The sequence below is a fragment of the Heteronotia binoei genome, chromosome 1 (genome assembly GCF_032191835.1).
Source record: "Heteronotia binoei isolate CCM8104 ecotype False Entrance Well chromosome 1, APGP_CSIRO_Hbin_v1, whole genome shotgun sequence".
NCBI classification, from domain to species: Eukaryota; Metazoa; Chordata; class Lepidosauria; order Squamata; family Gekkonidae; genus Heteronotia; species Heteronotia binoei.
In genome coordinates, this window is record NC_083223.1 from 123,109,429 (window position 1) to 123,131,791 (window position 22,363).

The 22,363-nt window shown below is 48.8% G+C and overlaps 1 protein-coding gene across 1 annotated transcript in view; it reads right to left on the reverse strand.

Moving 5' to 3' along the window:
• NHSL1 (NHS like 1) overlaps positions 1 to 22,363 on the reverse strand; it is a 286,939-nt gene that overhangs the window by 55,521 nt on the left and 209,055 nt on the right. The gene's annotated exons all lie outside the window — the stretch shown is intronic.

Here is a 22,363-nt window from a genome sequence, read left to right on the forward strand (position 1 = left end):
GCTCCCCGGGCCTCTACACCCCCACCCCCCGCTGTCCTCCGCCCGGGAGGGCGTCGGAAAGGCCCGCGGGGGTCGCTGGAGGGCCTCCAGCGACCCCCGCGGGCCTTTCCGACGCTCCCCGGGCCTCTACACCCCCACCCCCCGCTGTCCTTCGCCCGGGAGGGTGTCGGAAAGGCCCGCGGGGGTCGCTGGAGGGCCTCCAGCGACCCCCGCGGGCCTTTCCGGCGCTCCCCGGGCCTCTACACCCCCACCCCCCGCTGTCCTTTGCCCGGGAGGGCGTCGGAAAGGCCCGCGGGGGTCGCTGGAGGGCCTCCAGCGACCCCCGCGGGCCTTTCCGACGCTCCCCGGGCCTCTACACCCCCACCCCCCCGCTGTCCTTCGCCCGGGAGGGCGTCGGAAAGGCCCGCGGGGGTCGCTGGAGGGCCTCCAGCGACCCCCGCGGGCCTTTCCGACGCTCCCCGGGCCTCTACACCCCCACCCCCCCCGCTGTCCTTCGCCCGGGAGGGCGTCGGAAAGGCCCGCGGGGGTCGCTGGAGGCCCTCCAGCGACCCCCGCGGGCCTTTCCGGCGCTCCCCGGGCCTCTACACCCCCCCCCCGCTGTCCTTCACCCGGGAGGGCGTCGGAAAGGCCCGCGGGGGTCGCTGGAGGCCCTCCAGCGACCCCCGCGGGCCTTTCCGGCGCTCCCCGGGCCTCTACACCCCCACCCCCCGCTGTCCTTCGCCCGGGAGGGTGTCGGAAAGGCCCGCGGGGGTCGCTGGAGGGCCTCCAGCGACCCCCGCGGGCCTTTCCGGCGCTCCCCGGGCCTCTACACCCCCACCCCCCCGCTGTCCTTTGCCCGGGAGGGCGTCGGAAAGGCCCGCGGGGGTCGCTGGAGGGCCTCCAGCGACCCCCGCGGGCCTTTCCGACGCTCCCCGGGCCTCTACACCCCCACCCCCCCCGCTGTCCTTCGCCCGGGAGGGCGTCGGAAAGGCCCGCGGGGGTCGCTGGAGGGCCTCCAGCGACCCCCGCGGGCCTTTCCGACGCTCCCCGGGCCTCTACACCCCCACCCCCCCCGCTGTCCTTCGCCCGGGAGGGCGTCGGAAAGGCCCGCGGGGGTCGCTGGAGGCCCTCCAGCGACCCCCGCGGGCCTTTCCGGCGCTCCCCGGGCCTCTACACCCCCCCCCGCTGTCCTTCGCCCGGGAGGGCGTCGGAAAGGCCCGCGGGGGTCGCTGGAGGCCCTCCAGCGACCCCCGCGGGCCTTTCCGGCGCTCCCCGGGCCTCTACACCCCCACCCCCCGCTGTCCTTCGCCCGGGAGGGCGTCGGAAAGGCCCGCGGGGGTCGCTGGAGGCCCTCCAGCGACCCCCGCGGGCCTTTCCGGCGCTCCCCGGGCCTCTACACCCCCACCCCCCGCTGTCCTCCGCCCGGGAGGGCGTCGGAAAGGCCCGCGGGGGTCGCTGGAGGGCCTCCAGCGACCCCCGCGGGCCTTTCCGGCGCTCCCCGGGCCTCTACACCCCCACCCCCCGCTGTCCTTCGCCCGGGAGGGCGTCGGAAAGGCCCGCGGGGGTCGCTGGAGGCCCTCCAGCGACTCCCGCGGGCCTTTCCGGCGCTCCCCGGGCCTCTACACCCCCACCCCCCGCTGTCCTTCGCCCGGGAGGGCGTCGGAAAGGCCCGCGGGGGTCGCTGGAGGCCCTCCAGCGACCCCCGCGGGCCTTTCCGGCGCTCCCCGGGCCTCTACACCCCCACCCCCCGCTGTCCTTCGCCCGGGAGGGCATCGGAAAGGCCCGCGGGGGTCGCTGGAGGCCCTCCAGCGACCCCCGCGGGCCTTTCCGGCGCTCCCCGGGCCTCTACACCCCCACCCCCCGCTGTCCTCCGCCCGGGAGGGCGTCGGAAAGGCCCGCGGGGGTCGCTGGAGGGCCTCCAGCGACCCCCGCGGGCCTTTCCGGCGCTCCCCGGGCCTCTACACCCCCACCCCCCGCTGTCCTTCGCCCGGGAGGGCGTCGGAAAGGCCCGCGGGGGTCGCTGGAGGCCCTCCAGCGACCCCCGCGGGCCTTTCCGGCGCTCCCCGGGCCTCTACACCCCCACCCCCCGCTGTCCTTCGCCCGGGAGGGCGTCGGAAAGGCCCGCGGGGGTCGCTGGAGGCCCTCCAGCGACCCCCGCGGGCCTTTCCGACGCTTCCCGGGCCTCTACCACCCCCCCATGCTCCTCCGCCCAGGAGGGCGTCGGGAAGGCCTCTCCGCCGCCGCCGCCGGACTCGCCGCAGGTAAGGGGGCCGAAAGTGGGGGGGGGGCTGGCGGGAGGGGGTGGCCTTCCTTCCTTCCCTCCCTCCTTTCTTCCTTCCTTCCCTCCCTCCTTTCTTCCTTCCTTCCCTCCTTCCCTCCTTCCTTCCTCCCTTCCTCCCTTCCCTCCCTTCCTTCCTTCCCTCCCTCCCTCCTTATGTTCTTATGTGACGCAGAGTGTTGGACTGGATGGGCCACTGGCCTGATCCAACAGGGCTTCTCTTATGTTCTTATGTGACCCAGAGTGTTGGACTGGATGGGCCACTGGCCTGATCCAACAGGGCTTCTCTAATGTTGTTATGTGACGCAGAGTGTTGGACTGGATGGGCCACTGGCCTGATCCAACAGGGCTTCTCTTATGTTCTTATGTGACCCAGAGTGTTGGACTGGATGGGCCACTGGCCTGATCCCACAGGGCTTCTCTTATGTTGTTATGTGACGCAGAGTGTTGGACTGGATGGGCCACTGGCCTGATCCAACAGGGCTTCTCTTATGTTGTTATGTGACGCAGAGTGTTGGACTGGATGGGCCACTGGCCTGATCCAACAGGGCTTCTCTTATGTTGTTATGTGACGCAGAGTGTTGGACTGGATGGGCCACTGGCCTGATCCAACAGGGCTTCTCTTATGTTGTTATGTGACGCAGAGTGTTGGACTGGATGGGCCACTGGCCTGATCCAACAGGGCTTCTCTTATGTTCTTATGTGACGCAGAGTGTTGGACTGGATGGGCCACTGGCCTGATCCAACAGGGCTTCTCTTATGTGACAATACTGACTTTGGTGGACCCAAGCACTGATTCAGTGTAAGGGAGCTTTGTGTTTGTGTCTTCTAGTGCAATTTTGTTCTCAGATCCTGTATTTACTTCATCAGTATATGGGATAAGGCACTTTCTCAACTGTGCTGCATAATGCAGCCTATTTATTTTGTCCTGTTGGCTCTGTTGGCTCTATCTGCGCCACCTTCATCACTTTCGGGGTGTGGATCCCCCAGTGGAGTGGTCTCCCGACTCCCTCCGCCGGCTGTTTCTGATAGCCCTGCGCCCCCTCTTTCATTTGATATGTGTCCCGTGCGGGTGCCACCCTCCCGCCGGGAGATGCCGCAAAATGAGCCCCTTGAGGCTTATGGCGGCAGGGCTCGGGGGAAGCGAGCTAGACTGCTGTTCTTTTGAGGGGTTATAGAGTGTTTCGAGCCCGTCCCTGTGGCATCGGTCCCATCATTGTGGGGCCCAGGGGGCCGGCGCAGCGGCACGCTGAAGCAGCCTGTCGGTCACTTCCAGGTTCCTGTCCTGCATCTCGACCGGTGTTATTAGTGACAGGCTGCTTCGGCGGAGGAGGATGAAGCCTAAGCAAACCCTTCAAAAATCTCTTATAATGAGGGTGTGCGAAAACTGAATGCCCCTCCACTGGTTCATGAAATGCAGATATTGCCGCCAGATAAACCTTAATGGAGGAAAAAACAAGGCCAGCATCCACCAGAGATAACAAAAACTCAAAAATAACCAGCAGTCCCACCCTCTGGGGCGAAACTGTAGGGTCAACTAAAAACTGAAGAAGCTTCCGCCACTTCCTATCATAAGAAGCGCTTCCTGCTCTTCAGGAAAACATGTTGGACTCTGTTGGAGAACACACAGGGTCGATGAACCACGCTGTCAGCTTCAGGTGGGGCACGTTGTGATTAAATACATGACCATCCTGAGATGACAGAAGATCCGGTTCCGCCAGAAACTGGTAGAAGACCCCCCTCGCCAGTTGGAGCAAGATTGGGAACCAGTTCTGCCGAGGCCACCACAGAGTCACCAGGATGCAGCATGGTTTCTCTCTTGCAATCTTGTTGACCACCCTTGTCAACAGTGGCAGAAGTGGGAACAGATATAGGAACCGACCTTCCCACAGGAACAGCAGACCATCTCCCAGCGACTCTGGATCTGAGCCCCCTCTGGAGCAGAACAGAGGACACTTCCGGTTCTCGGCTGTGGCAAAGACGAGCACCTGAGGATACCCCCAGAGCTGAAACACGGGTTGAAGGAAGCGCCACTGTATCTCCCACTCGTGTGGGGAAGCCACACCCCTGCTGAGGGAGTCTGCTTGCAGATTGAGCACCCCTGAGAGATGCGCAGCCTTCACGAAGATTTCGTGGTCCAGGCACTCCGACCACAGTTCCAGTGCCAGTGCACAGAGCCGTCAAGAAACTGTCCCTCCCTGTCAGTTGATGTTGTCAGTGTCCTATTACTTTAAGGTGAAATGGAACTGCCAAAAGATTGTGTCATCCTTGAGTACAGGTGCTATAGTGTCATCAGGTGTGAGCCATTAACCAATTTGAAATGGGATTGGCTAAGGAGACTTGAAATGCAATAGCCAGCTACCTGTTCAGTGTGGGATAGGAAAGGACGGATATAGCGTGGCATACTGTTGGATGGATATTGGAACTGATGACTGGACTGTGTATTGACTAATCTCTTGGACTGTGTATCTGTACTTCTGCCTGGCTTTATTGGATGTAAGTGTATGACAATTGGACTGCTTCTTGACTCTGATATCTGCCTGAACCCAATACAGTTTGTTGAACCAGCTGTCGGTGTGAGTGTCTTCCTTAGAACTGCAACTGAGTCTGATCAGAGTTACCCAGTGGGCGCTTCTACTGTCAGATGTAACACAGGGCAATGGTATTGTCCGTAAGCAGAGCAACAACCTTCCCCGCCACCATGGGGTGGAAGGATCAAAGAGCAAAATGAACTGCCAGCAGTTCCAAGTAATTTATATGTCAGTGAGTCAATTTCAAAGGCCAAGGGCCCCCCACACACAAAGCGTCCATGTGGGCCCCCCAACCCCATAAAGATGCATCTGTTGTGATCATCACTGTTGGTACAGGTAGGTGGAAGGGAGCTCCCTGACAGATGTTGTCCTTTGATTTCCAGCACTGCAGTGTTTGAAGTGTCACAGGTAGAATTACAAAACTCTTTCGAGGTGAGTCCCGTAACGGTCGAAACTGACGAAGAAACCAAAGTTGTAGGCCTCTCATCCTCAGCTTCACAAAGATCAACACACTTGTAGTCGCCGCCATCAGCCCTAGCATCCGCTGCAGCTGCTGTGCCGTGCCCCACTTTCGACTCTGCAGAAATTCGACAAGGTTGATAATGTCCATCACTTTCTGCTGAGGCAGGAAAGCACGATGAAGGTTCGTATCCAGCAAAGCCCCTGTGAACTGAACTGTCCGTGATGAAGTCAGGTGTGATTTCTCCAAATTGACCTGCAGACCCAAGGTGTGAAGAAGACGAAGAGTGGTGGCAATATGATTTGACAAACTCTCCTTCGACTCCGCCACAAGGAGCCAATCGTCGATGTATGGAAAATGAGTATCCCTTGCAGCTGGAGGTGGGCAGCCACAATGCTCATTATCTTCGTGAACATGCGAGGTGCAGTGGACAGGCCGAACGGAAGGGCCTTGAACTGGAAGTGTTGAGAACCCACTGCAAACCGAAGGAAATGTCTGAACGCAGGATGGATGCTGACGTGGAAGTAGGCATCCTTGAGATCCAGCATTGCCATCCAGTCCCCTTGGTTGATGAGGGGCAGAATTGTTTGCAGAGTGGACATTCTGAACTTCTGGTACAGAATAAACTTGTTCAGATTCTGAAGGTCCATGATTGGTCCCAGACCCCCGTCCTGTTTGGGAACCAGGAAGTAATGAGAGTAGAAACCTCCTGTTCTGGCCTCCACGGGGACCCTTTCTATGGCTTGTTTCTGTAGGAGGTTGCTCACCTCTGCCAGCAGAGGTGGAGAAGGGGGTGTAGTGATTACCACAGATTGGTTCGGAATCTGAGCAAAGTCTATTTTGTAGTCTTCCGCGATGATGGAAAGCACCCACCTGTCCGTAGAGATGGACTCCCAGGCCAGCAGGAATGGGCGGAGGCAGATAGATGAAGAAGTGGGGAGGGTGATGCATGCTACCAGAAAGTCAAAGGCGCCCTTGGACTTGCCGGTGGTCTGTGCAGAAGCGTAGCAGTTTCTATTGTTCCCCCTGCATGGGGACCTGCTCTCAGGTTGGGCAGAGCGAGGTCTCCACTGCTGTTCCGGGGAGAACTTTTGATATGGCTTCTTTGACCAAGGTTTGTTCCACTGTTTTGGTTTCGCAGCTCTAGAAGATGCCGGGACACCCAGGTTCCGGCAAGTTTTTATGCTTTTATCCATTTCCTGGAGAGCACTGTCGGTGGTCGAGTTGAAGAGGCCTTCGCCCTCGAAGGGCAGATCTTCAACGAAGGCCCTGGTGTCTTGCTGGAGGGCCATTGACCTGAGCCAGGAGTGGCGGCGGAGGCAGACAGCAGAAGTAATGGTTCTTGCTGAGATGTCCACCATATGCTTTGCTGCAGCCAGTTGTTGCTTGGCTACAGCAAAGTCTTCCTTCTGCAACTTCTTTGCAGCAGACCTCTTCTCCTCACTCAGGGAAGACAAGAGGGGGGTAAGTTGTTCCCATACTGAGTATTAGTATCTAGCCATGCACGCAGCATAGTTAGATACCTTTACTCCCAGCGCCCCAGCAGAGTAAAACTTCCTCCCAACGTTGTCCAGCTTCTTTCCCTCCTTGTCTGGTGGAGAGGAGTCTTGCGTCTTGCAGGCCTTTGACGAGGAGGATATGACCACCGAATTGGGCTTTGGATGCGTGAAGAGAAATTCAGCACTTGTCTCTTGGATGCGGTACATGTGGTCCAACCTTCTAGATGACACCGGTGTAGAAGCAGGCTTCGCCCAGGGCTCCTTCACCGCCTGTAAGATGACCTTCGTTACAGGCAGGGCAACCTCTGTAGACGTATCCCGCTGCATGATGTCAAATATGGTGTCGTCTACAACGGGTTGCGGTTGTGTCACCGGGAGAGAGAGGGAGAGTGCCATCCTCTTCACCAGGTCCCCATACGACTTCAGATCCTCCGATGGTGAAATGGGAAGATCCTCAGCGGTATGAGACACTGGCGAAGGTTCCAAAGCCCTGTCCGGATCATCGGTACCGACCTCGGAGTCCGACGATGAAGACTCTCTCCTCAAAGAATGGTCCGAGAGCACCGGCGTTGACTCTCTGATGGGTGACCGGATCGACACCGACCTAGGCTGAACTTCCTCCACCACCATGCCGTGTCTTTCGGACGGGACGGACATCGATGCCGAGGGACGCCGTCTAGAATGCTGGGAAAGCCTCGACATATGGGACGCCTCGGATTGCTGGTCCCAGTCTGCAAACTCCCGAGGGGGGTACCACTGGTACGGTGGGTATGAATAGGCGTAAGGAGGCCACTGGCGGTGCTCCCACGGTGGAAGCGGTGGGAAGCGGCGAGCTAACTAACTACACTAAAATAACAAACGGGCTGTATACAACAAGAAAGGCAATCCTAAGATTACTTTACCGACCGGGGACACGAAAGGAGATCCTCTCAGTGCAGCGGTCAGAAAGGAACTGGCAAGATCCTCACGCTGGCACCGGCGAGCATGCGCACTGGGACGCCTGCGCATGCCCATTGGTGCTGAGCGCGAAAAAATCCCGGGCTTTTTAGGTACCGATTCGGGGATCGGCGCAGGCATTCTATCCCATGAGTGTAAAGCACAGAGACCATGAAGATCAGCTGTTTAATCACAATAGCCAGACACACTCTCTCTCTCTCCTCTCTGTCCGTGCACATGTGGCACAGGTCTCTTCTCCACTTTTCCTGGACATTGAGTACTGTAACCAGAATGACTGGGGGAGGCTTGGACTGAAAAGTTTATCAGAATTAAGGTATAATTTTAAAGGGTTTATTTAAAGCACCTACAGATAGGCAAATGAGCAAAACTGTAGAAGAGAAACACAGAAGTTAGAAACAAAATAAAAGGACAGTTTCTAGCTAACCCAAAACTCACAAGGAATCTGTTTTTACACCTCCTCTGTGGTGCATCATGCATTTCAAGCTTTGCTTTTGATAGGTGACAAAACCCCACGAAAGCAGGCAGCTCATCTGTCAATCAAAAAATAGGCAAATGTTCCTTCCAAAACTATCCAGACCAATGAACTATTTCCTCAGGGTGCTTTGGGTTTTGCACTCAGCTCTTTTGGTAGTTGCGCAGAATTGGAAGTGGAGAACAAAAATACTGAGTGGGCTTCAAAGAACTGCTGGGCAGCCGTGAACCAGAGGTGTCAAACGGGAAGGAAATTATGCCAAAATGGAACACCCAGGATGGGTAGGTTTTTTTTCTGTTGTTGTCCCCTGGAGGAGTACTTGTCAGGTTACTCTGACTGTTGGCTCTGTTGCAAACCCTTAAGGCAGGGGTTTCGAACTCATTTGTTACGACGGCTAGATCTGACATAAATGAGACCATGGTGGGCCAGGCCATGTGTGTCATAAAATGTAATGCCAGCTAACAGAGATAAAGGACACAGACAAATACAATTAAAACATGCTTAAAACATTAGCAAATACAATTTAAAACATGCTTAAAACATTAGCACATTGGTCTTAAACATTAGCACATTGGTCTTTATATTTCTCCCATGGAAACCAGGCAAAGGAAGCTCTGGCTCTTTTGTTCCTTCCCCAGGGGGCCATGAGTGGGAGGAGCTTGGCTCAGAAGGTGTTCAACTAGAAACAGGACTTATTTCTGCAGATCAACATTTCTGTGTTATAATCAGAAACAGATTACCATAAAGACTACTCCACAACAAGAGTAGTTAGTTCCCAAAGATGCTGCACAGAAACACCACTGCAGCTCTTCCTGGGTCACTGCTTTAAAAATACAGTCCATACAAAATACAGAACAAGTTCATGAACTCTACGCACAATGCAGTCTAGTTCAGTTTTGAAAAGACTATTCCCCCTTACTTTTTGTTTTCTTGTTTTTTACAGAGTCAGGAATTCTAACATATGTTCTGCCAAAGCAGATTAACTTAAATATGTTTGGTTTAACAGAATCTAGCTGATTTGGCTAATACTGGTCTAACAGAAACTACTTCCCTTCTATCATTAAATCCCCTAAACAACAGAAGGCTGATTATCTATACAACTCTATTTCATGGTCACGTTTAATATGGATAACACAACCATATGTACTGTTTCAGCAAACCAGCCATGATTTGAAGGAGCGTTGCATGCGTTTAGGAACCAACCGTGTAGTTAGAGACAGGGTGTTTTTCTTCTGTGGGGGGAGCTGAAATGGTAATGGTAAGCTATTATTCATCTTCTAAACTAGTCTGCATTTGTTAACAGTCTGAGAATCCAGAGAAAGTTCAGAGCATGCATTTCAATAGTTCTCTGCATCACCAATTCTTGAGACACATCTCCTCTAAATTTCCAATCAAAGAGAGAGATTTCTAGTCATTTTAACTGTCCAGGTAGCGGGAAAAGGGTAAAGATATGCTTTACAGATGCTAGGAAAAGTAGATGCTTTTTTTCTGGCCAAACTTTGCGAGGATTCATGTGAAAAGATTGTTGTTCACCTCTTGTTGGTCAATTTTTTTTCCCCAAATAATGTTGTGTGGAAAGAGACAGGATTTTTCTGTCTAGCTTTGTGGTAGTAATAGTAGAATCAAGCAAATATACTGTGGAGTGTGCTTTGGAAAACAACAAACAACATAAGGTCACCTTATGAAGAGCTGTATAGAACTAAATAATCTCCAAACTTCTCCACTTCCCAGCTCAGAGACAATATTAGAACAGAGTGTAGCTCAATCACACTACATAGATTTTTGTGGATTATATTATAGGTGGGGGAGCAGATTTCTTGTTTTTAGATCTTGTTTTTCACCCTAATGACAGCTTACAATATTAAAATACAATAAATACAATAAAACACTTAAAATGCTAGACGCTAAAAAAAATAAATCAAACAGAATAGGGTTGAGAGATAAAGAGATCTCAGTTCATTGTCCAGAAACATCTACATTGCCCAAAGCCTGGGCAAACAATTATAACAGGCTTAGCATGTTTCTTAGAAGAGTCACATTGAGTATCGTAGTGTGTTGCCTCTATCTCTGAATCATAGGGTTGCCAATCCCAGGTGAGGGCAGGGGATCCCCTGATTTGGAGGCCCTCCCCCCACTTCAGGGTAATCAGAAAGCGGGGGGGGGGGATGTCTGCAGGGCACTTAATTATTCCCTATGGAGACCGATCCCCAAGGGTATAATAGAGAATTTATCCACAGTTATCTGGAGCTCTGTGGGGGTCCTGTTTTTTGAGGTAGAGGCACCAAATTCTCAGCATAACATCCAGTGCTTCTCTCCAAAATACCCACCAAATTTCAAAAGGATTGGACCATGGAGTCTAATTATATGAGCTACAAAAGAAGGTGCCCTTATTCTTCATTATTTCCAATAAAGGGAAGGCATTTAAAAGGTGTGTGGTCCCTTTAAATGTGATGGCCAGAACTCCCTTCAGAGTTCAGTCATGTTTATCACACCATTGCTCCTGGCTCCACCCCCAAAGTCCCCAGATATTTCTTGAATTGGACTTGGCAACCCTACTGTATCATAAAATTGGGTAGGGCCACTAGCACAAAGGAAAGTAAGATACAAAAGAGTTAGTCATAGGCAGGGCTTTTTTTGAGTAGGAATGCAGTTCCAGCTGGTTTGGCATCAGGGGTGTAGTCTAATATGCAAATGAGTTCCTGCTGGGCTTTTTCTACAAAAAAGCCTTGGTTATAGGCACATGTAAGGAATGTAAAAATGGTGATTTGTATTGGTTGATGGTCCATTTCATCACCTGAACTATAGGTTCATTTTGTGATTTGTCCAGTTGCCTGAACTAGTTTGTGGTTCATTGTTTTGTTTTGTTTGGGAGAGGTAAAACTCACTAGAAGTCTTCAGCAGGTTCTTCTCCACCCGCCCTCCTGTGATGAAAACTAACTTTCCTCTCTTTGTTCTGAAGTGCGAAGTGAAAGTAGCAGAATCTGGGTGTCTGCTCCCATAAAGCAGAATGGGAGCTCTGTATTTGGCTCCCAGAGCTTCCAATCAAGCTATGGACAACTGCTATGGGTGTTTCTACGGCTCCCAGAAGTCCACCCCCATTGTTGTCTAGGAATTGACTGAATCAGTGCCACATTGTCTGGGAAAACAAACCACACAAAAAAAGAACCAAATGAAGCACCAAGGGAAAAAGGGGATTCATTTTCCATTTCAGACATGGCATGAGCGAATGAATTGGTTTGGGATAAACCATGAATTGGCCTGATTTGTGCATGAATTGTGAATAATGGTTCAGTCCGTGCCCATGTTTCATTAGTTATACTATAAAAGAAGACGATGACAACTGCAGATTTATACCCCGTCCTTCTCTCTGAATCAGAGACTCAGAGTGGCTTATAATCTCCTAGATCTTCCTCCCACACAACAGACACCCTGTGAGGTGGGTGGGGCTGAGAGGGTTCTCACAGCAGCTGCCCTTTCAAGGACAACCTCTGCCAGAGCTATGGCTGACCCAAGGCCATTCCAGCAGGTGCAAGTGGAGGAGTGGGGAATCAAACCCGGTTCTCCCAGATAAGAGTCCATACACTTAACCACTACACCAAATTGGCACCAAAATAAGGAACAGGAGAAACTGTGGCTCAGTGGTAGAATCTCTGCTTTGCATACAGAAGGTCCCAAGTTTAATCCCTGGCATCTCCAGTTGAGGACACCAGGTAATAAGTGGCGTAAGAAACCCTGAGTCCCAAAAGAATTGCTACCAGTCGAAGTAGCTAGAAGTGACCTTGATGGAGCAAGAGTCTGATTCAGCATAAGGCAGCTTCATGAATTCATAAGGAATACCAAGTATCCTGTAGTGCTTACTTAAACTCTTAAGTTTGACATCAAAGAACTTTTGTCATGTGTACTGCTGTGACTATCAGTGTTTCAGTACACAAACAGGAAACTTTGTAGAATGAACAATCACAGACTGGCATGCTGTGACATCATGGCATTATTTCTGCACACAAAATTGGAAGCAACGTCACAGTGTTGCCAGCTGCTCCAGGATTCACTCAAAACCTTATGGTAAAGCCTGTGAGTTTAAAATGAATGCTGGATAGACTTGCCATCCCCCCCCCCCAGTCTGTGTGGGGGTTCCCCTGATTTTGGGAGCTCCAATCCATGGCTGGACAATACTAGAATTTCCAGCAATGGGATTACATCACTTCTGTTGTGGCCAGAAATGACACCTGATATTGTGGGATGTCATTCTGGTTCCTATAGTTCTCCCCTGCCCCTCACTAGAGCGATGCCAGGCAACAGGGGATAGAGGCTGGTGTTTCCCCAACTTGAAATTGGTAACCCTATTTCAGAGATAATTTTTAAAATAATCACTGACACTTATACAATTTTATGGTTATTGTCAAACTTATTTTAACTGAAGCTGAAATGTGTACATTTGTATCAGGCATGTGCAAGTGCAGACAAATTTTGACCTTTTGGGGTCTGTTTCAAAAACAGCAATTCAGAGCCAGACACGGGATAGAAATCCTTTTCCTTTCAGTTTGCAAAATGCAGAGAGATAAGTAGGCATGACTGAAGCAATCATGCTTTATCACCCTTAAGTGTACTAAAATTACATCCCCATAGAAATCCAAATTAGTCCCAGACAAATGGAGATAATCGTACTGAGCACTCCCAAGTGACATGATGTTAACAAATATCATTTGCAATGGCTGTTTCCACTTCATGCTACTGGAAAGCTTGTTCAGTTCTTGAATCATGCTGATAGTGGCTTTCAGCTACTTTGTTGAAATTCTCTGGTTGCAAGAATGAAGATAGAGAATGAGATAAAGGATATGTTTAAATATGGTAATATATTGTACTTTCAGCTGGGATTCCTAAACTATGGTGTTTATTATCTTCTTTAATTTCTGGACGATTTATTTTAAGAGTTAGAACAGGCTATCTCTAATGCTATAAAATGCATTAGAGACATAAAAGAAAGTGTTACGTAACAGCTGATTTCTGAAACAAAGATACACACATTTATATCAACTGATCTTAGATATAGTGTAGAAATGGAAAACTATCAAAAGCGGAAAGATTAACTGAAAGTTAAAGTCAATACCATTTCTCTTAAAAGAGACAAATACTCTTGTATTAATGGGGTTTTGAGATATGTAAAAACTTAACGTACATTCAGGCCACAATTTCATACACACTTATTAGGGAGTAAAACAGATCAGGTTGGGGTCCTTAAAAGGAGGTTGATTCAGTGGCCACCTCTAATTATTGTAAAATTTTCATCTGTATCTGTACATTAAAAAAATGCATGTAGATACACAATGTCGTATATTGTTTAATTGCCCTATTGTGTTGTAATCTGCCCTGTGCCCATTATGGGAAAAGACGGACTTTAAATTTGCAATAATAATATTTTTTTAAAAAAAATGTTAAAGAATGCACAAGTATGGATATAAACTACTTTGGAGGTCAAAGGGAATAATAGGTTTTCATCTGGTGAAAAATAGAGGATGTCAAAGGAGACATCCTCTATTTTTCACCAGATGAAAACCTGATTGGATCCAACACACTGAACTTCCCCCCCCCCCCGCTTCATTTAGGAATTTTTTCTTCATTTAGTTGATTGGATCCAACCCATTAAACTTCAACAGAATCCACTATTACTTCTACAATTGTATTCCTTTGCTCCTTCTGCACTAGAAGACTGCTTGTACCGGAGAAGAGTAGAAATATATGTAAGGATGCATTCCACAAAAGGAGAATCCTGCACACATTCATTTTTTGTCAAGTTGTCACTTTCCATGCCTCAGCTTATATTTCAGTAGGGCAAAACTAGCAACCCACCTAGGGAGAGGGAGGGGAGTGGCAATTACTTGGCACAGAATGTTCAGTCTAATTTTGAAGTTTATTAAGGGGGGGAAAGGCACAAGAAAAAGGAATATTTGGGGGGGGGGTTGGGCTAGGCTTCCCAATCCCCAGGTCCCAGCGGGGGATTGCCCAGTTTTACAGGCTGCCCCCTGCCCCCAGCCAGCTGGCCGGCGGGGGAAGCCCCGCCCCCACAATCACCATGTATCTCTAGAGCTCTGGCAGGTTTAGAAACCTGCAAACAGGTCCATTTTTAAAATGTGTGCCATTAAAGTTGAGCAGGAAACAGGAAGTGCTTCATGGGGGAGGGTCAGCAGCAGTTTCATCAGAGAACACACCCTCCATTTGTTTTGCTTTCATTTTCAGAGCAAGTAAAGTTGTGAAGGAACCAGACCCAGTAAGCGTGTGTGTAAGAGAGAGAGAGGGAGGGGGCAGGAGATTCCCTGGTTTGGAGGCCCTCCCCTGCTTTAGAAAGTGGGGTGGGTGGGAAATGTCTACTGGGCACTCTATTATTCCCTATGGAGAATGATTCCCATAGGAAATAATGGGGAATTGATCCACAGGTATCTGGGGCTCGGGGGGGGGGCAGTGTTCTTTGAGGTAGAGGCACCAAATTTGCAGCATAGCATCTAATGCCTTTCCTCAAAACACCCTCCAAGTTTCAAAAGGATTGGACCGGGGGGGGGGGGGGGTCAATTCTATGAGCTCCCAAAGAAGGTGCCCCTATCCTTCATTATTTCTAATGGAGGGAAAGCAGTCCCTTTCAATGTGATGGCCAGAACTCCCTTTGGAGTTCAATTGTACTTGTTCCAACCTTGGTCATGACTCCAACACCAATGTCTAATGGCCCCACCCCCAAAGTCTCCTGGCTCCACCACCCAAGTCCCCTGAAATTTCTTGAATTGGGCTTGGCAACCCTAAATTGGGCCAACGCATGATTATGGCTCCTGCCCAATGGGAGTCAGTAAAAGAAAAATAAGCTAGTATTCACTGACAAATTTCCATTATCTTACTGATATTTCTGAGGGGTTTTAGAAGGAAATGGGAAGATAGGTTTGCATTGTATCAAAGCCAAAATGTTTCCTCTAAGATCAGGTAGGGCTTCTGCTGGGCATTTGTGGCAGCTGACAAAGTACATACCTCATATGGGAAAAGATCTGCATGTAGACCAGGTGGAACTATTATGGACAATCAAATATTGATCCCCTTAGCACTACAGCATGCATGGATTCCAGTTGCCTGCAATGCTTTGCCAATAAGAATGCTTCTTTTTGCTTCTGCTTAGTTTAGGAATTGTCCAGCAGCAGCAGCTACTACTTCTGGCCTCTTAGCTTTAGAGCACCACACCGGCTACTACTGTTCTAGTATTTAAAATCCACCTTATTCCAGACAAAGGAGTTATAAATACACTAATTCTTTGTTCCTTCTGTACAGATTAACAAGTAATGAACACAAATGGTCATCTTTTCTACAGTTTCATGCCCACTAGTGTGGAGTTATACTAAATACTAAAACTTGTGTTTTTTATATGGTTCAGCAGATCCCATCTATCAGAATGGAATGTACAATTGTTATGCATAAATGAGATTCTGCCTGGTTCTCCACACAGTCCTTCAGAGAAGCAGCTGAAAGATGGAAAGTTGCCAAACCCAACAACAGATGGAGTGTGAATGGATTCAAGAAGTTAAAAACAGAATAAAGGGGTATAAACTACCAGCGTGTCTGCTAAAACAAAAATAATGAAGAATTCCTGATGTGGAAACAAAGTGGCCTAACTGACAAATAAAGGAGAAAGCTAATTTTTGACTTTTTTTTAATTCCAAAATTTTAAATTAGCAGAAAGCTTGTATCTCAACACTGTAAACCTGAAGCTAAAATTTATGTTCATATTCCATGGTGCTCCATTGCTTAGCAGACCATGAACTGAACATATGATTACAATTAATACAGTAATCTTCTCAAATGAATTAACCACCAGTGGGGTGTTGATGCGCCTGTGCTTAGTGAGGGTGGTCTTTACTGACGCAAAGAATGAAGGCTTGCACACAGCAGTGATAAAACCACTATATACAATTTATTTACACCTCCACTCTCCAAACCGACAGAATGCTCCACTGCAACTCCACCATACATATCCCACACCTAGTAAAGTGTCTTTGTACATTTATACACATCATCCACCCAGGTAACCAATCAGCTTGCTGCTGAGTCATGCTGGCATTGTTCAGGCTGATGCAATCTGGCAACCAGCCACTTTCTGTCACTTAGATGATCTACCTGGCAGTTCTGTTACTTTCACTTTTCCATCATGTGCATAGAAACTGCTTGGCTTTGATTATAATGACACCCCTCCTCAGTTTATAAAGCACATAGCTGCAACATATCATAATATTACATATTACACATGTTCTATAGTAACATTGATACACAGTTTACATTCACATTTGCTTTCATATTGCTACATTGCTTTCAGATATACAGTCATCACCATTCAGTACACTGCCTCTGTGACTCTGTGTTGGCACACAAGTTTAGTTCTGTTCTTTAATTACTGTTCCAAGTACATTCTTATCAGTTAGATAGTTTACTTAGGTAGCCTCCCCCGGCTCATCCCTTTTCCTCCTCTGGCCGCTCTGCCAGAGCACATACCGTATCATCTGTATTATAGAGGCACACTATTTTTACAGCTTTGAGCTTACACATTGGTTTGACACTCTGAGTTTATTTCATTAATTAATACATTTATAGCAGCCAGCATTGTCTTTGGAGTTACATTCAATGCATTAACACTACCAGTCTGCTGGCACATAGAGCCCGTTTTCCAAATACCTTATTGAAGCCTCTACCTATTCAGAACTCTGAGCTTGTGACTCTTCCTCCTCTGTGGAAGAGGTACCATAATCTAGATCCAGTACACTCTGGTAACACCTGGGCTCCCCATTAGACAGATAATTTATGTCATTGTCATATCCATACCGTTTAGGTGGTATTCCCTTGTTTTCTCTTGCAGACACTCTGACCTCAGGCATTTTGCACCTTACAGCTTCAGAGATTTCCTGCTTTATACTGTCTTAACTGCCAGCACTTTCCTCTCTCTGTTTCAGTGAGGGAGCTTCTCTGTTTACATCACCGTGCCCCTCCTCACTCTGCAGAGATAGCTGTAATTCAACACTCTTAGGCATTTCGTTTGCATGGATTCTAGTCCAGTTTTCATCCTCACAGAACGAAGCAGCTCTACCAAACCTCACCATATCATTTGAGTCCACAAACCGATATGCTTTCATGCCATTCTGATAGCCCACAAATAATAGCTTTCTGGCTCTGGCTCCCCCTTTCCTCCTCTTGTCCAGAGGAATATTCACCCATGCCTTAGACCCAAAGATCCTAAGGTAGTCAAGGTTTGGCTTTTTTCCATACAGTACTCTATATGGTATATCATCCAGAGCCTGAGTCCATAATCTATTAGATATAAAACAAGCTGTTTTTAATGCTTCTCCCCAATATGCCAATTTCAGTGCACTGTCTGCTAGTAAAGCGTGGCACATGGTTTGGAGGATGCCTCCTCTTCGCTCCGCCACACTGTTTTCGGCTGGAGAGGAGACGTTGGCAACTCTGTGATTGATGCCTTCCTCCTTTAAATAGGTCTCAAAGTTTTTACTCAAAAATTCACCTCCCATATCACTTTGGAGAGCTGCTATTTTGCAGTTTAATTGCCTTTGTACCCTTTTTGCCCAGTACTGGAAAGTTGAAAATACATCACATTTTTGCTTAATTGCATACACCCACGCAAAGCGGCTGTAATCGTCTACTATGATTAAACCATATCTATTCTTTGATACACTGAGTGTATACGGCCCCACTACATCTGCATGCACTAATTGGAGTGGTCTTACTGACACCCGGTCACTCCTTTTAGCTACTGGAAACGCTTTAGACTTTGCCTCTAGGAACACATATATTGCAATCTAGGAACACAACATATTTATCAACCTTATTCCCTTGCAATATAGCCAGTGTTTTATTAATGGTATTGTAGCTTGCGTGTCCCAGACGTCTGTGCAATCAATGAATGCACCTACTGTGGGGTTGCTTATTCCACACTACCTGTGCCTTTCCCACCGTCTGTTCTAACACATACACGTTTTCCTTTAACACACCCTTTGCCAACAGTTTACCTTTTTTCAGTATCTTACAGCCCTTAACATCAAAAGATACCATGAAACCAGCTGTTACTAATATTGAGACGCTTAGCAGGCTCGTCTCCAAAGCTGGCACAAAAAGTACATTATCAAAGGTATAGTTTAGTCCCGGAAAATGCACCATGCCTTGGCAAAGCACGTCAGCCTCCCGGCCGTCAGCTAGGCTTACAGTTTTTTGACTGGCCGGCTTGGTGTCCTTCAACAGCTCCTCCTTGCAGCAAAACATCTGCGCTGCTCCAGAGTCTATAATCCACAGCACACTCTGTAGCCCTGAGCCAATTCTCACCAGAGTTGCTTGCTGTGTCCTTGAAGACAGCTGCTGGCCTCTCCTCTGCTGGGGACAACTCCTCCGCAGGTGCCCGCCTTGGTTGCAGATATAACATTTTTTCTTTTTCACTTGTAAAGCTCTCTCCTCCAGCTCTGCCTGCCAGCTGGAAACGACTCCCCCAGGCTTCTGCTTCTCCCTGTGGTCGCGGTCAGCCTGCTCTTTGCATTCCAGCTGCCTCTGGTCTTCAGCCAGGAGCTTTCCTGTTATGTATGGCAAAGTCAGTTTATCTGCTTCCTGGCCCTCAAACGCCATTATAAGCATGTCAAATCTCTTATGAAGAGAGCTGAGGATTAAGTAGACTTTGTCCTCATCAGGCACAGCTTTCCCCCGCTGCTCTAACTCCTGGAAACACACAGACATACTGTCGAGGTGGTCCCTCATCGACTCACCGGCCAGCATTCGTTTCCTGTACAGCTTCTGAGTTAGAGATATCAGCGAGCCTGCTGATTTCTGGACATACACGGCCCTGAGGGCTTCCCAAGCCTCTTTCGCTTTCTGGTGCCCTCGAACATGCACCAGCTGGTTGTCAGACACACTCAAGATGATTGTGGCTACAGCCTTCTGGTCCTGAACGGTCTCTGCCGGCATGGGATCCTCGGGAGGAGCAGACACACAGTCCCATAGCCCCTCTCGCTTCAGGAAACGCTCAAGCCTCAACGACCAGGTATTATAGTTGGTGGTAGTCAGTTTATCCACCAGCACAGTAGCTGCTGCTGTAGCCATCCTGCTCAGCCTCCGACGTTCAGCCACTGCTGGTCCTCTCCTCCAAGACAGCTTCTGGAGCACCTCAGCGTCCTCCTTCACCACCTCTCTCAGAGCTTAGAGGCTCAGCGGAAGCGTGCTGGGCCCATAACCTTGTTAATCCGCCTGTGCTTAGTGAGGGTGGTCTTTAGTAACGCAAAGAATGAAGGCTTGCACACAGCAGTGATAAAACCACTATATACAATTTATTTACACCTCCACTCTCCAAACCGACAGAATGCTCCACTGCAACTCCACCATACATATCCCACACCTAGTAAAGTGTCTTTGTACATTTATACACATCATCCACCCAGGTAACCAATCAGCTTGCTGCTGAGTCATGCTGACATTGTTCAGGTTGATGCAATCTGGCAACCAGCCACTTTCTGTCACTTAGATGATCTACCTGGCAGTTCTGTTACTTTCACTTTTCCATCATGTGCATAGAAACTGCTTGGCTTTGATTATAATGACATGGGGATGACCCACTTTGTTTATCTACATATTGATCCAATTGAAACACTTTTTAAAACCCTGATAAAAATACGCAGGGAAGGTCCAAATCATTTTGATCCTCTCTTTTATGTTATCAGATAAATTTGACATTTAATGCAAGCTTTTATATCTTTATTGGTTTAAGCTGCTTCTGAACAAGGTGGCTATAGGAAAATCTTAGATCTAAATCTTCAATAATAATCCCAGATACAGTATCCTGCAGCAACAAACTCAATATATAAGTGTATATTGACAAAGCAGAATTGATATTACTGAAATATATAATTACAAATTCCCCGCCCACGCCCATCTTGCTTCTTCTGCCAATCTATACACAAGTAGGACAGATAATGGACATCAGCAGGACTTTTTTGGTAGAAAATGTTCAGCAGGAACTCATTTGCATATTAGTCCACACCCCCTGGCACCATTGCTACGCATAGGGCTTTTATGCAGAAAAAGCCCAGCAGGAGCTCATTTGCATATTAGGCCACACACCCTGACACCAAGCCAGCTGTGATCCTGCTCAAAAAAAGCCCTGCGCATCATTGTTCAAGGTTTTTGTGTGTCATATTTAAAAATAAAAATCATATACAAGTTTGTTAGCATAGAAATCAACAACCCAAGAAATGGATGACAGATTTTAAAGAAAATATACTTTGTAATATTTATTTATTTATAACATTTTAATGACACTTTTCAACCCAATCAGGGTGGCCTATAAAGTTTAGAGGTTCACAATTTGTCATTGGTTTTATAGTTTATCTTTTGGTATCTGACCAGATTTCAATAAAGCTGGAGACAGATTGAAGGCGTCAGAGATTAAATAAAGCAATGGAGAGAAAGGCCCAAAAGATGAAGAACAAACTATATACGGCAAACTAGGGCTGAACTAGACATTACAGTGTCCACAAGTCTGACCTGTGGATGCTGCCTGCCACTATTTTAAAGTGATTTGAAAATGCCACAAGCAATATGGACAACTGAGGGACTCTTGCCCCCCAGCACCTTTTCAAGTACTGAAATGGCTATGTGTGAGCATACAAACGCATACATACAAACACAACTATGTGTGACCTAGACTCTTACATCACCTATTCCAGGGGTGTCAAACATGAATCAGGCCCTGGAGGGCTCCTATCAGGCCCCCGAGCTACTGGCTGTCATCTGCTTCCTTCTCCCTCTCTCTTGCTTCCTTCTGCATCAAGGGCCAGCGCATGGAAGTAAGTGGGGTAGGCGGCTGCCTAGGGCGCTACCCTGTTTGGGGGATTCATCAGGCGCCCCCTTACTCCCCTTACCCGGCTGGAAGGCGTCACTCGGCTGCCGTGCTCTTTGGAGGCTTCCTTAGAAGCCTCTTAATAGCATGGTGTTTTAACGGCACATAGCCGCTTTCAACCAGAAAGCGACCGAGCGCCACTAATACACTGTGCTATTCGGAGGCTTCCAAGGAAGAGAACAGGTGTGCTGCCCATCACTCTCTTCCCCCATGCCACCCTGCATGATGATGTCACTGGTGACATCACTCCGCTGCGTGTGTGAAAGAAAAAAAGGGAGCCTGTGGGAGGGGGGCAGTGCAGGGGTCTGCCGGGAGCAGCAGAACTTCTGGCGCTGGGCCTGTCTGCATCACAGCTTGCTTTGCAAGGTTTGCTCAATTGCACAGCAGTCACAGAGCAAAACTGCTATTTTCTCCATTGGATGAAGCTCTTCCCTTGGGTAGAAAGGGAGGGGAGGGATAGCTTGCTTTGCCAAGCTCTCAATCATGCAGCAGAGCTACTGAGCCAAGCCTCTCTTCCTTCTATTGGCTGAGGCTCCTCCCACTCCTGGTCCCTTGGGGAAGGAAGGAAAGAGTCAGAGCTTCCTTTTCCCAGTTCCCTGGATCCCATGGGAGAAATACAAAGAAAGCACCTTTAAGACCAACAAGTGCTAATGTTGTGTTTTAAGTTTTTTCTTTTAAAAATCTTTGTGTTTGTGTCCTGTCCTTTATAAAGTTTACATCTCTGCTAAAGATAAAAGGCAGTCCCCTGTGCAAGTATGAGTCGTTTCTGACTCTGGGGTGACGTTGCTTTCACAATGTTTTCACGGAAGACTTTTTACGGGGTAGTTTGCCATTGCCTTCCCCAGTCATCTACACTTTCCCCCCAGGAAACTGAGTACTCATTTTACCGACCTCGGAAGGCTGGAAGGCTGAGCGAGCCTCGAGCTGGCTACCTGAACCCAGCTTCCACTGGGATTGAACTCAGGTCTTGAGCAGAGCTTAAGACAGCAGTATTGCAGCTTTACCACTCTGCGCCCTGCAGTTCATCTTTATAGAGCTTCTAGTCTGATGAGTATTTTATGAATACTCAGTTTTGCCTTAAGAATGCTATTATGATGCTTTAATGTCCTGGTTTCATGGATTGTTTTTATGCTGTTGGTTTAATGATTTTATTTTATGGTTTTACTTTGTGAGCTGCCTCTGGAGAAGTGGCATATAAAACTAAAAAAAGATTATATCCACTTAAAAGTGGCAAAAAAAAAAGCCTTAGTATTTTGCTGCTCACATGGCACCCTCAG